The sequence below is a fragment of the Sciurus vulgaris genome (genome assembly GCF_902686455.1).
Source record: "Sciurus vulgaris genome assembly, chromosome: 9".
Classification (NCBI taxonomy): domain Eukaryota; kingdom Metazoa; phylum Chordata; class Mammalia; order Rodentia; family Sciuridae; genus Sciurus; species Sciurus vulgaris.
Genome location: NC_136469.1, coordinates 125,855,925 through 125,868,344, shown reverse-complemented (window position 1 = coordinate 125,868,344; position 12,420 = coordinate 125,855,925). Strand labels below are relative to the sequence as shown.

Genomic DNA, 12,420 nt, shown 5'->3' with positions numbered 1-12,420 from the left:
CTACCTCAGCGTCCCAAATTACTGCGATTACAGGCTTGTGCCCCTATGTCTGGCTCAAAAATTAAAAAAAAAAAAAAAAAAAAATTTTTTTTTTTTTGGTACCAGTGATTGAACCCAGGGGCACTTAACCAGTGAGCCACATGCACAGCCCTTTTTTATGTTTTATTTAGAGACCGGTTTTTACTGAGTTGCTTAAGGTTTTGCTAAGTTGCTTGGGTTGGCTTTGAACTCATGATCCTCTTGCCTCAGCCTCCTTAGCTGCTGCGATTACAGGTGAGCGCCACCACACACCCAACTGTTTTTGACTGTTTTTAACTCCTTGAGTTATTTTTTTTAAATCAATGAAAGAAGGTGGCCATGAAAAGCTGGTAGTTTATCTATGACCCTGTTACTCTGCTAGGATGATTTTTGTGTTCTCTGAAGCTTTATTTTTCAAATTGTAGGTTTCAGCCCATTTATTAGTGTATCAAGAAATTATTGTAGTGGTTTGTGACCAGCATCAAAGCATATTTCTGAATAGGAAAGTGTCAGTGCACTGAATGTAGAAAAGAATGCATTGCTTCTTTTTTTTTTTGAACTTTATGCTTCAATTTTTAAAGCTGTTGAAATGAACAAAATATATACATGTTTATGTGTACATTGATTGGGTACTTTTTGTTTCTACTAAGTGTATGCCTCTTACAGTCACAGAGTTCCTCAGAAGTACTATTAGTTTTATATAGTTTTGCTTTGTTAAAAAGAAATGACCAGGATACATTTTAGTCTGTGACTAAAAGAGAATATGGTATGTCATATTCTTCCTGTACATCATCTTCAAGGGTCCCTCTTTTATCATCTTTTGTTTTAAGTAAAGATTATTACTGTGGAATAGGGAGTAGAAAAGAAAATGAGAATACAACAGCAGTAGCTTTTGAGTGGTATTAATCAAAGCTGGTTTATCAAGTAGAGTGATATTGTATCCTGCCCCTTGGCATACATTTTGGTGTTTATCAATTCATAGACCAGTGGTTTTCAAACTTCCAGTGATACACGTTCTGCAATTAATGTAATACTTTGCTCTTTTCCCCTTCTCCCAGTTACACAAAACAGAACAGAAAGTATCATGAATGTATCACCTGATATAGGTTTATAAAACTTGTTTCAAGGGTAGGCATAGGTACTGCATTGCATAAATGTTCTTGTAATGACTGGAAAACTATATGGAATTCAGGTCTTGTAAATCCATATTGCCAAACTGATGTCAGCTGCAAAAGCCTTTAGATAGCCATCAGTGGGATTATCAGATCAGTGTTCTTATTTCTGAAGGTAGAGAACTGTAAATTAACTATGAAACCTATGTTTTCGTTGTTTTATTATTTTGTATGTATATGTTGTTTGTCCTGATAAACATGTAAAGGTCTATAATTAAGAATTTACAATAATCTAACCAGGGATCTGCCTGTAATTCCAGCAATTTGGGAGACCAAGGCGGGGGAATCACAAATTCAAGACCAGTCTCAGCAACTTGGCGAGGCCCTAAGCAGCTTAGACCTTGTCTCAAAATAAAAGAAGAGAGAAGAGCTGGGGATGTGACTCAGTGGTAAAGTGCCTCTGGGTTCAACCCTCAGTACAAAAGGGGAAAAAAGAGAAAGAAAAAAGGAATTTATAATATTCCCTAGTTGTAATTTACTCTTAGTTTGCGTTGATGGAATGATTGCTGTAGTTACAAAAATACAAAAAAAAAATGATGATACACTTTAAAATTCACTAAATTTTTATGTTAGGACTTGTTATGTTTAACAGGTGCCTCTTTAATTCAGATGATAAAGTTAGAGAAATTCATAAATCAGATATATTACAAATATTTAAGGTGATCATATGTTTAAATGTAGAGCTTCTGTGTGAGGATTTTGATAATATTTAAACTTAATTTTTATTGAATTAGCACGTGTGCTTACACAGTGGCATAATAACAGCAGTTATTTATTTATAGATCTGTTGAGGATGATCACAGTATCTGGTGATTTTTTTTTTTTTTTTTTTTTTTTTTTTTTTTTTTTGCAGTGCTGGGGATTGAACCCAGGGCCTTGTGCTTGGGAGGCAAGCACTCTGCCCGTTGAGCTATATCCCCAGCCCAAGGTGAATAATTTTTAATAAATAAGACTTCAGGTAGGGCAGTGTCATCGTATGTATATGTTTTAGGATTATGTCTAAAATAAAATTTCTCCTTAGAAAACAGAAAATGAAGACTTCTGGTAAATTGTTTCATTACATTGGAATTTGTACATAGTTTTCTACATTTGGGAGTTGAAAAAATGGAATAATTCTTTGCCAGAAGAGGAGGGCAAAAAAATAATAAGCCTCTTTTATCTTTCTCTTCAAGTTCTTGGAAATTGAGTTAAAGTACATAATTCCTTTTCCAAATTGAGTATGATATACTCCTTAGAAATCATGGTTTGAAATTATAGGAGTTAAAACAATAACCTCACAGTCAGTGGGTTAACTGCCTGATGGTGGTTGCTAGTTTTTGTACAGATATGTGCAGGCATACATTGTTAGTGGCAGAGCACTTGGACAAAAGTTCCAGCTCCGTTGGTTCCCACAGACTAGGCTATGCCACCTGTCCTAGTCTGCCAATCAAGGAGACAGCAGTGGTGAAAGGCAGGAAAGGAGCTTTTCATCAGTGTGGCTACACTAGCAAGAATAAAGATAGAGGTACAGTGACCAGCTGTCAGTCTTAAGGAATTGACAGAGACTGAGGTTTTATAGAAAAGGGCACAAATGGAAGGGGAGGGGGGTGTGTGACTGGGAAGCTTGTATAGTTGATAAATCATCTTGGTCAGACCATGATCTGGTTGATCATTATCTCAGGACTGGTTCTGTGAAGCTTTGGAAAGATCCACATCACCTGAGGGCATGATTTGGTTCCTAACCTGAGATATTGCCCCTGGTTTTGTTGTGGAGTGACTGTTCTTGCTGAGGGGGGCCATCTCATCATGGGGTTATCTGTTCTGCTTGCAATTGCTTGGGGATAGTTTCAGTCCCTTGTTATAAAGATGCTTATCAATCAAGATTGTATTTCCTGGAATCCAAGGTAATTGCTGAAGAAGGTGACTCAGAATGAAGAAAGGAAAAAAAAGAGAGAGAGAAAGGCAAATGGAGTCAGAAAGGGACAATATGGAGTGTTAGATCAGTGACAAGGCCCTCTTCTGAGAGATTCAGTGAAGTATGGAAGAGTTAAAATTCCTTTATTCTCTTGCTTTGCTTCTCAAAATTCTCCCCGTCTCCCAGCTGCTCCTTGTCTTCTCCCAGATTACCCCGTTCTTCCTACTCTTTCGTAGCCCTGTTTGGCTTTTCATCCGTCATTAAGATCCTTGATTCCTTTTCTCAGTCATGTTTACCTCCTCACTTCCAGCTTCCCCTCATTTCTTATTTCATACTGGTTATCCCATCAGGAGCTATGAGCTTTCCTGTTGTCTCCTTGTGGCGTTTTTTCCTTCAGATCTGTGTCAGTTTTCTTTGGCTATCATAAATGCATGATAGCAGCTTATAATTTTTTTCCTTGGTACATCTTTTTGTTTTTAGGGAATAGTTGAGAAGGAAACTAAACTATGTTCTAGTTTAGTTGACCCCAACCTGAGATGCACCCCAACTCCATATCTAGATTTAAAAGAAAGAACATATCATAATATTAGATATTATTTAAGCTGACTTAAGTTAGAATCACCTTTCAGGGATTAATATTAGCTGCTGTGAGTCTATATTTAAGATGTTTTAGGTTCTGAAGATAACAAAACTTTTTAGAAATATTTTGAGTAAGTGGGATATTATTAGCATTAAATATGTTCTCAAAACTAATTTATACTCTATCTCATTACTTTGAAAAACAGTACTGTTTTGGATTTCTGTGGAATCTGGGGTGTCTCTTCAAAGAGTATTTTATAACTCAGTTCAAGTATGAACCTAATTGAAAAAGTGAAAAATCAGGGAATCAAAAATTATCCTTTGAAAAATACAGTGCAGCCACTTTTTGTTGCACTGTGGAACTTCTAGGGCATTAAAAGGAAAGTATTAGATGAACAGGAAGATGTGTGCGTTCTTCAGAATGTCAGTTTGCTGTTTAGATGTGGAGCACAGTTTCCATTAGTGATATAGTCAGGCTCACATACGTTAGAGTGAGTGAGCAAGTGAGCCCCTCCAAGGGGAGCCTCACAGTGAGATCAAGCCGACCTTCTCCAATCGTCTTTGGGCCTTGCTTTATCAACATGTGTCAACATATAATCTTCAAAAAGAATGACTGTAAATGTGCTACTTTGGAAAATAGCTGTCAGGGAGAACAACTGCCTTCTTTTTCTTCCTACCCTTAATTGTTATAAGGAATCCTGGGGCAGAACTATCTTGATGCAAAGGTAAGATAGAACACTTTGAAAAAGCATTTACTTTGAGTGCCTTTGTGTCTTGTTGAGGCTACTGTTGTTATAATGGTGATGAGGGTGATTGAGAGTGAGTGAGTGTGTGTGTGTGTGTGTGCGCGCGCGTGTGTATAAATATACACATACATAGACATATAAATAAAGGGTTGATGATAGCAGCTGAACCACTAGCTGAATCAAATGTATATTAAATGTAGCATTATTAAGACTCCTTTGTTGTTGAAATATCTGTGAAAAAACTAACCTGTCAGAAATTCTAGCCTGGGACAGGGCAGAGGCATGTAGCATGGGTGTGTATATAAAGCAAGGAGGACTTGGAATAGGTAGGATCCACTGAAAGCATTCATCTTTGATGTACACACTGGCATTTCCTCTGCAGAGAAACAATTTTCAATCTTTGCTGTAGTTCCCAAACCTGTTCTTTACCACCATTAGCAGATTTTGTTGATTTTGTTGGTTCCTGTATCCCTGGTCCCTGGTCTCAGTGAATAGTCACAGCAGGTTCTCAGTAAATATTTGTCAAATTAATACTCTTTGAACAACCCTAGGTTTTTTTCTTTTGGGGTGGGGGTTGTTGTTCTTTTGTTATGATGCTAGGGATTGAACCCAGGGGTACTTTATCATTGAGTTATAGTCCTATCCCTTTTTATTTTGAGACAGGTGTCTCTAAATTGCTGAGAGCTTCACTAAGTTGCTTAGTCTGGACCTCAGCCTCCCAGGTTGATGGAATTACAGACGTGTGCCACCGGCCTGACTACGCTAGGTTTTTAGACTTGCATCTGTCCTGTCATGGCATAGCAAACCTTTCACTTATTTATCATCTCTTAGTTTACAAATGGAGAGAAGACCGGCTATCTTATTTATGAACCTGTAAATTTACAAATGGAGAAAATGACCAGATCTATAAGGAAGTGATTTTATTTAATCTTAATTTCTAAATATATGTTATCACTGAATTCTTGTAAGTTAGAGATTGGTGGTGGTCTAAAGGCAGAAAAGTCTCTAGCATGTTATTACACTGACATTTAATGAGTTGTGCTTGAAGCGTTCCACACCAAGCATTTTGCATTCCTTAGCTCATGCTTCACAACAGGTCTCTAATATTCCCATTTCACTGATGTGGAGACTCTAGATAAACTATGAAAGCATTGAAGTGGAGTTTTTTGATTGACTTGTTTTTGTTTTTGTTTTTGTTTGGGGTTAAAAGGCCCCAGGCAGACTTTGGGGAAGCAAAACTTGGGAATAGTGTGCATATTAATTGAACAGATCTTTCTTGCCATGGGTAGATGTGCAAGTGTGAGATTATTTATAGGGAAAGCCAGATTGTGATCTGTGCTCATGTTTCACAGAAGACTCTGTATTCCAACTAAAACATTTCCATATTTGGGATTGACCAGATTTGGTCTGTTAGGAGGTAGACAATTGCCCTTTTATGGCCACCCTGATTCTCCATTGCTCTCTTGTTTCTCTTTGAATTGGTGGCTCTGACACTCCCTCAAGCAGTCTTGTCCTCCTCTGTCTTTTGTTATTGCTCTCTTGGCTCCAGTGTTCTCTCTCTCCTTTGCTCTCTATCCCCCCTTTGTACTCCACAGCTCTCTCCTCTCTCCCTTTCCTCCCTCCCAACTCATTACTTGCAACTTGAGCAAACAAAAGAATTTGCTCTGCATTCTTCCTGTAAAAGAATAATAATGTGAACATTGAATAAAGTCAACTTTTGAGTCACAGAACCAGGCAGGCCAAGTGAGAGAGTGAGCTGACCAACAAAGGTCAGTTAGGAGGATGCTATAAAAATAGCATAAATCTTAGATCCTAGGAGGTTTTCCAAAGTTAAAAGAACTGATCCAAGACAAGTAGTATTTCGTTTTCAGAATAAAGAGCTTGTTGACCTCCTAGTGTTTACCACAGGCTGTGTTTTTATGTTGACTGTATACAAAGAGAAGGCAGGGTAAATCTATTCTGTATAGACCCCAGCCTGGACCTCCTGTCTGGTCTGTGTTGTGAATGGGGGACATGGAGTTGAGGGAGAAAAAAAGCAGAGTGAGCTTCTTGAGTATAGTGACCAGACCAGTACACTCAGGGTTACTTCTTGAGGAGTATTAGAACCAAACCAAGACATTCGTGAATATCTTAATCCACTTTGTACTGCTATAATAGAATACCACAAACTAGATAATGAATGAAAACAGTGTATTTCTTACAGTTCTAGAGGTTGAGAAGATTATGCTTGAGGGGCCACATCTGTTGGTTCTTTTCTCCATATTGTAACATGGCAGAAGGTACCACATGGGCAAGAGGGTATGCCGGGTATGCACAGGAGAGGGAGGGCAAGAGTAATATAAACAGCTCCCTTAAGGCCCCACTTCTGAACACCGATGCATTGGGAATTGAATTTCCAACATAAACTTTGGAGGACATATTCAGACTATAGCAGTAGATAAGAGGGGACAATTTAAGACTAACTCCCTTTCAACTTTGATTTTCATTCGGAAGTTCTAATTTATGCTTAGAATGAAGGACGTCTTTTCAGTCTGATATTTTTCTTCATACTTAGAACTAACATTTTAAATCACAGGAATCTAATTAATCAGCTACTTTACTATTGGTTTAAACATAATGACATCCTAGAGTGTTGTTATAGTGAAGAATTGCTTGGGTGAAATTGCTGAGACCTACACATGATGTATGCAGGTTTTTAGATCTGGATGTCACCTCAGAGAATCTGTCAAAAGTTCACTTTTTTAAAGTATCAACTTGGTTCATAAAGAATTATGTTGAGCAAGTAACAGCAACCTATAACATTGTATTTTGAGGGAATTCTCATAGGTAAAATAGTTTCATTAAGGTGAGAAATTAATCATTATTTTTAGCTATTTGAACGTAGTGAAACAGTTCTCTTTTCTTCTCATTGTAAGATTTGTAAGGTTAATATCAGCTCATTCACAATTTTTTCCTCCATTGTAGAAACAAACTTTAGAGGCATTTCTAATCAGTTTGCTTATAATCCTTGTTTAATTCAGAAATGGTTGACCTAAATAATATGGTTTAAGAGCTACAGTTCCATAATAATTTTTTGTTGCTTTTTAAAAAAAAATTTTTATTTATTTATTTATTTACTTATTTATTTTTTATGTGGTGCTGAGGATCGAACCCAGTGCCTCCACATGCTAGGCAAGTGCTCTACTACTGAGCCACAACCCCAGCCCCTTTTGTTGCTTTTTAACAGATGACTTGCTATTATTATGGTTCATTCACTTAGTGAGCATCACTGTGTACAGACTTGTATTTGAGAACTTGATGTTTATGATTGTGTGCACTTGAGTCAACCTTAATGTGAATCATACAAATTTATAACTTTGGCCATATGTCTGTAATGTGTGTGTCTGAGGTTAAAAAGAAATTGGCTAGCATAAAATATATAGCTTAAAATATCCATTGCACATGTCCAGTTTATTGTGGAAAAAGCTTGGCATTTTTTTTAAATTGCTAGGTTACTTATAATTCCTTAAAAAGCTTGGATTTGACTAATCCCTAGAGCTGGTAACACAGTTAGATTTTTTTAGCTTATTTAACCTTACAGCATTCTTCATATTCTCTGGTTGGATTGCTACAATATGTAATCTTCAGGATTCAGCAGTTTTTGTTTGCTGAAAAATAGTTTGAAGGTAAAGAAATGATTTTCTGAAACATTAAATAAATTTTCATATGACAGGTTTTTTGTGTGTGTGTGTGAAAAACAAATGGCCATTATCAGTGAGTTAAGGGGAAAAGTCCTTTTCAGGGGAAGGCAAGAAAGATAAGTGATTTATGCACCAGATTACAGCTTCCTTATCTGTTAATCTATTGGATTTGTAGTCCTCAACCTTAATAGGATCAATGTGTGGTTGAAGTAGGGAAAAGCCCTCCTTTGTAACTCTCTGAGCTTCAGTTTTCCCTTGTAAGAGAAAATGCTGATGTAGGATTGTTAATGAGGCGTAAATGAGAGATTTTATAAGGAGATGGATCGTTCTGTGTTTTTTTCTCATTTGCTCTGCCATATGAAGACCGAGGACACTGTGGGTGTAAAGGGTAATGAGAGTTTCTTCTAACCTTATGGAGTGAGGGAATGGGAAGAGAACTTAGAATTGTAGGTAATGGCATTTGTCAGTGAAGTGTTTGTGGAAGGCAACAGGGAGGGAAGAGGTCTGGCACTCTAGTAACATAGAGAAGAGAGACTCCACTGTCTTTAAGGAACATGCATGTGCAGAAGGCAGGGAGAGAGAAGGATTCAAAATGAAGTAGCTAAGTGGAGCTAATCTCCGAAGAAAAACTACTTTATTTTTAAATTATTTCATTTAAAGCAGTTGACTAGACAGTAAAATAGTAAATTACTTTAGTAACATAACAGCTTTGCAGTTTGCATAGTTTAAATTTATAACACAACAAAGTACCAACTAAATACATAACATGAATGAAACAAACTGTGAAAGGCAAGTCTCTTCCTTTCTGTAGTCCTTATCCTTGTCTTCCTCAGTGCCACCCCCAGTTATGTTACTGAACCAGGTCCATTTGCCTGCTACACAGTATGCCAGTCACTGAAACCAGCCTTGAGAAAGTTTATTTGCAAGGCAGCCAAGCATGGAAACAAGAGAACAAGTCTCAGATCTCTCTCCCCGAGGATAGGGTTTGGGAATTTTTTTGTGATAAAGAAGCAGAGTATGGTATAAGGATGGGGAAAGGTGACAGGCCTGCCCACACGTAATTGATCTTTATAGCTCTGCATAGGACACAAGTTCAGAAAATGATCCCATTAGTGTGGTCTAAGAGTGGAGTTTTTGGCTCTCTGAGGTCAAGAGGTCACCCATCAGACAGATGCCAGTGTGGGCCCAGGTGTGAGTGCATCAGAGGTGTTATCTGCAGCAAAGCTGGCGGAATGAGCTAGAGCTCAGCTGAGTGGTCTCTGAAATGGTAATTTTTACAGTTAACTTCAAGCAAGTAACTAAAAGGAAGTGAAGCTGAGGGGTTTATTGAAGTGTCCTCTTGGTTTTTCACTTAGATCCTCAAAATCTTCACTCTTGTACTAGTGCAGTGCCACCATAAGTTACTGATGATCTGTGCTTTTAATCACTACTTAATGATCTCACCACTTGGATTTTAAACCTTTCTTTTGCTCATGCTGGGCAAACTCCTCTGATAGTTATTGAAAAATTAGGTTGTATGCAGTACCACCCAAAGGTGGCTTGCAGTCAGATCTTAAACCATCTACATCTGTGCCCCTTGGTGACTTATTCTCCTTTCAGAGCCCCATGGCCTAAGAGGTTTGAGTAAGCAAGTACTAGTACCTGTAACTGCTCTTTTGGTTCGAGCTGTGCATCAGGGCAAGACTAACAAGTTAGATGCACTTTGGTAGAAAGCCATTCTTTAACCTTGGAATTGTGGTTAAGACCACTTCTTCAGAGTGGTGGTTGGCTTTACCACAAATGTAGATTTGTTCACTAATAATATGACATGTAATAACAAAAAACAAAGTTGCAATTTAAAAGAAATGTATTGTTTTGGTTATTTAATACTCAAGCAAATAGTCATTTCCTTATTCATGTGATTATTTCCTTATTTCTGTTTTGAACATAAGAATTTTGATTCTCATCATTTTATTCTATTTTACTGAGTATTTGCTCTTAACTCCCATATATATTACCCACAGTGTTCTCTTTTACATATTTTTAAAAGTGGTAGTTGCCAACTTTTTTCTTAATCTTAGAGACAGACTTCTTAGAAACCACTAAACTCTTTATTTATTTATTTTTTGGTACCCAGGATTGAACCCAGGGGCACTTAACCCTGAACCACACCCCCACCCTTTTTATATTTTATTTTAGGGGCAGGGTCTCACTAAGTTGCTGAAGCTGGCTCTAAACTTACAATCTTCCTGCCTTCTGAACCACTGGTATTATAGGCATGTGCCACAGCACCGGGCTCACTTAATTCTTTATGAACCTGAATCATAGTCTTTTCTTTCTACATTAAAACTCATGTTAGATCCCTTCCATAAGTGACCTGGTCTGTGTTTATTATTTAAAAGAAAAATAAAAGACAGATAAACTGCTGAATTCAAATACACATGCCCATTGACTTACAAAAAAAAATATCTCCTAGTGAACTCATCTTAAGTTGAAAGTAAGTCAGAAGTGCATCTTATATACCTTACCTGCCTAACATCATAGCTTAGCAAGGCAGTATACTGTAGAACTTTGTTGTTTAGACTGATATCTTGGCTACTGGGAGCTACATTTTGCTGCTGTTGTCCAACATCTCAACTATCTACCATATATTCTAGATAAAAATGTGAAGTACAGTTTCTACTGATCACATTTCATTTTTACACCATCATAGAGTTGGAATATCCCAAATTGGACCATTAAATTGTATATATCAAACTGTCAGAGGACACTTGAGAAATTGACCAATTGGAGTGTAATGGAACTGTAATGGTACTGTGCCTGCCTAATTTCTACCAACAGAGAAAAGCAATGCAAAAACTTCTTGATTAAGTCAAAGTCTTTGTAGATTCAGGGTCCTTTTCAATTAAGAAAAAAAAAGTGCTTTGCAGAATTAATGATTTATCACTGTGAACATTAAAGTCAGTGAACTCTCACTTATGAACTCTTATTGTAACCAATACAGTCTCTTTGTGCGTAGAGAATACAAGAGTAACTGTTTTGGAAAGGTGTAGCCAAATTTATGACATAATGTGTGTGCATATGTATGTATATATGTCTATATGTCTATATATATGCAAAAGTCAAGGTCTGGCTCCTACAGCAGAAGTCTTTAGATTTCCTGAATTCTGTGCATTTAGGAAACATTACACTTTCCAGTAATCAAAGAAAAATTTATTCTTTACTCATATGAACTTTAATCAATAGGTGAAGAATTGGGAAGGTAATGGAAGATTTCTTTTAAGATTTTTTTTTGAACCCACTCCTCATCCCCCTCACTGAAACCAGTCTAAGCTATATCATAAAAAGTAATTAATGTTCTAGCTGGGTACAGGAACACACACTTCTAATTCCAGCAAATTTGGAGCCCAGGGCAGGAGGATCACAAATTCAAGGTTAGTCCATCCTCAACAACTTAGGGGAGACCCTCAACAATTTAGCAAGACCCTGTTTCAAATAAAAATTTAAAAAGTACTGGATATGTATCTCAGTGGTTAAAGTGCCTGTGGGATCAGTACCTCTCTCAAAAAAAAAAAAAAAAAAAAAAAATTGATGTCCTGTCACCCTCTTCACATTTTCATATCCAGAACTGAACTATAGTTAAAATTCTATCTGAATGCAGAGTATGTGGAAAATCATGAATATTAAACTATTTACGTTTTGAACCACATTTACAAGTGTGTCAATTTGGGCAAAGCAGTTGCTGAGTTTCCTCTTTGTATAATGAGGATAATCCCATCTACCTTATAAGACTGATTTGGGTATCAAGTGTGATGTTCATGCAAAGCATGTACCATAATGCCTGTTTCCAGTAGCTGCTTGTTGTATTGTACCTCCACCTGGAGAGGGACCATTTCCCTTGTTAATTGCTGTGTATTCCTAGTGTATAGTATAGTAGCTACCACATAATAGGGATTTAAATGTATGTTAAATGGTGAAAGAAAGAAAAAAAGAATCCATATCTGGGAGAACAATTATGCCATTCTCCTCCTCCTTCCTCATCTCAGTTTTAGGTGAAATAGGCGAAGGAAGCCAATTTAAAAATCAATAACATTAATATTCTGAATCCTAGAACATTGTCAGCATATTTCCATGACACTGAATAGTTACTGTTCTTTGTGTTTTAAGAACATATTCTTGTGAAAAATGGTGTGCCAAATAAAGGACCACAGTTGACTCTAATTTTCTATCTAGTAATATGAAGGAGAGAAAACTGTTGGAATGTCTGGGTTGGAATTTAGATATGAGAATTAGTTATGTCGGGAGTTAAAATACTTAACTTAATATTTGACTTTTCTTGCAATATTTGACTT

The 12,420-nt window shown here is 37.0% G+C and overlaps 1 protein-coding gene across 6 annotated transcripts in view; it reads left to right on the top strand.

Moving 5' to 3' along the window:
- Window positions 1-12,420, top strand: part of RBPJ (recombination signal binding protein for immunoglobulin kappa J region) — a 213,068-nt gene that overhangs the window by 153,842 nt on the left and 46,806 nt on the right. The window lies entirely within an intron of this gene.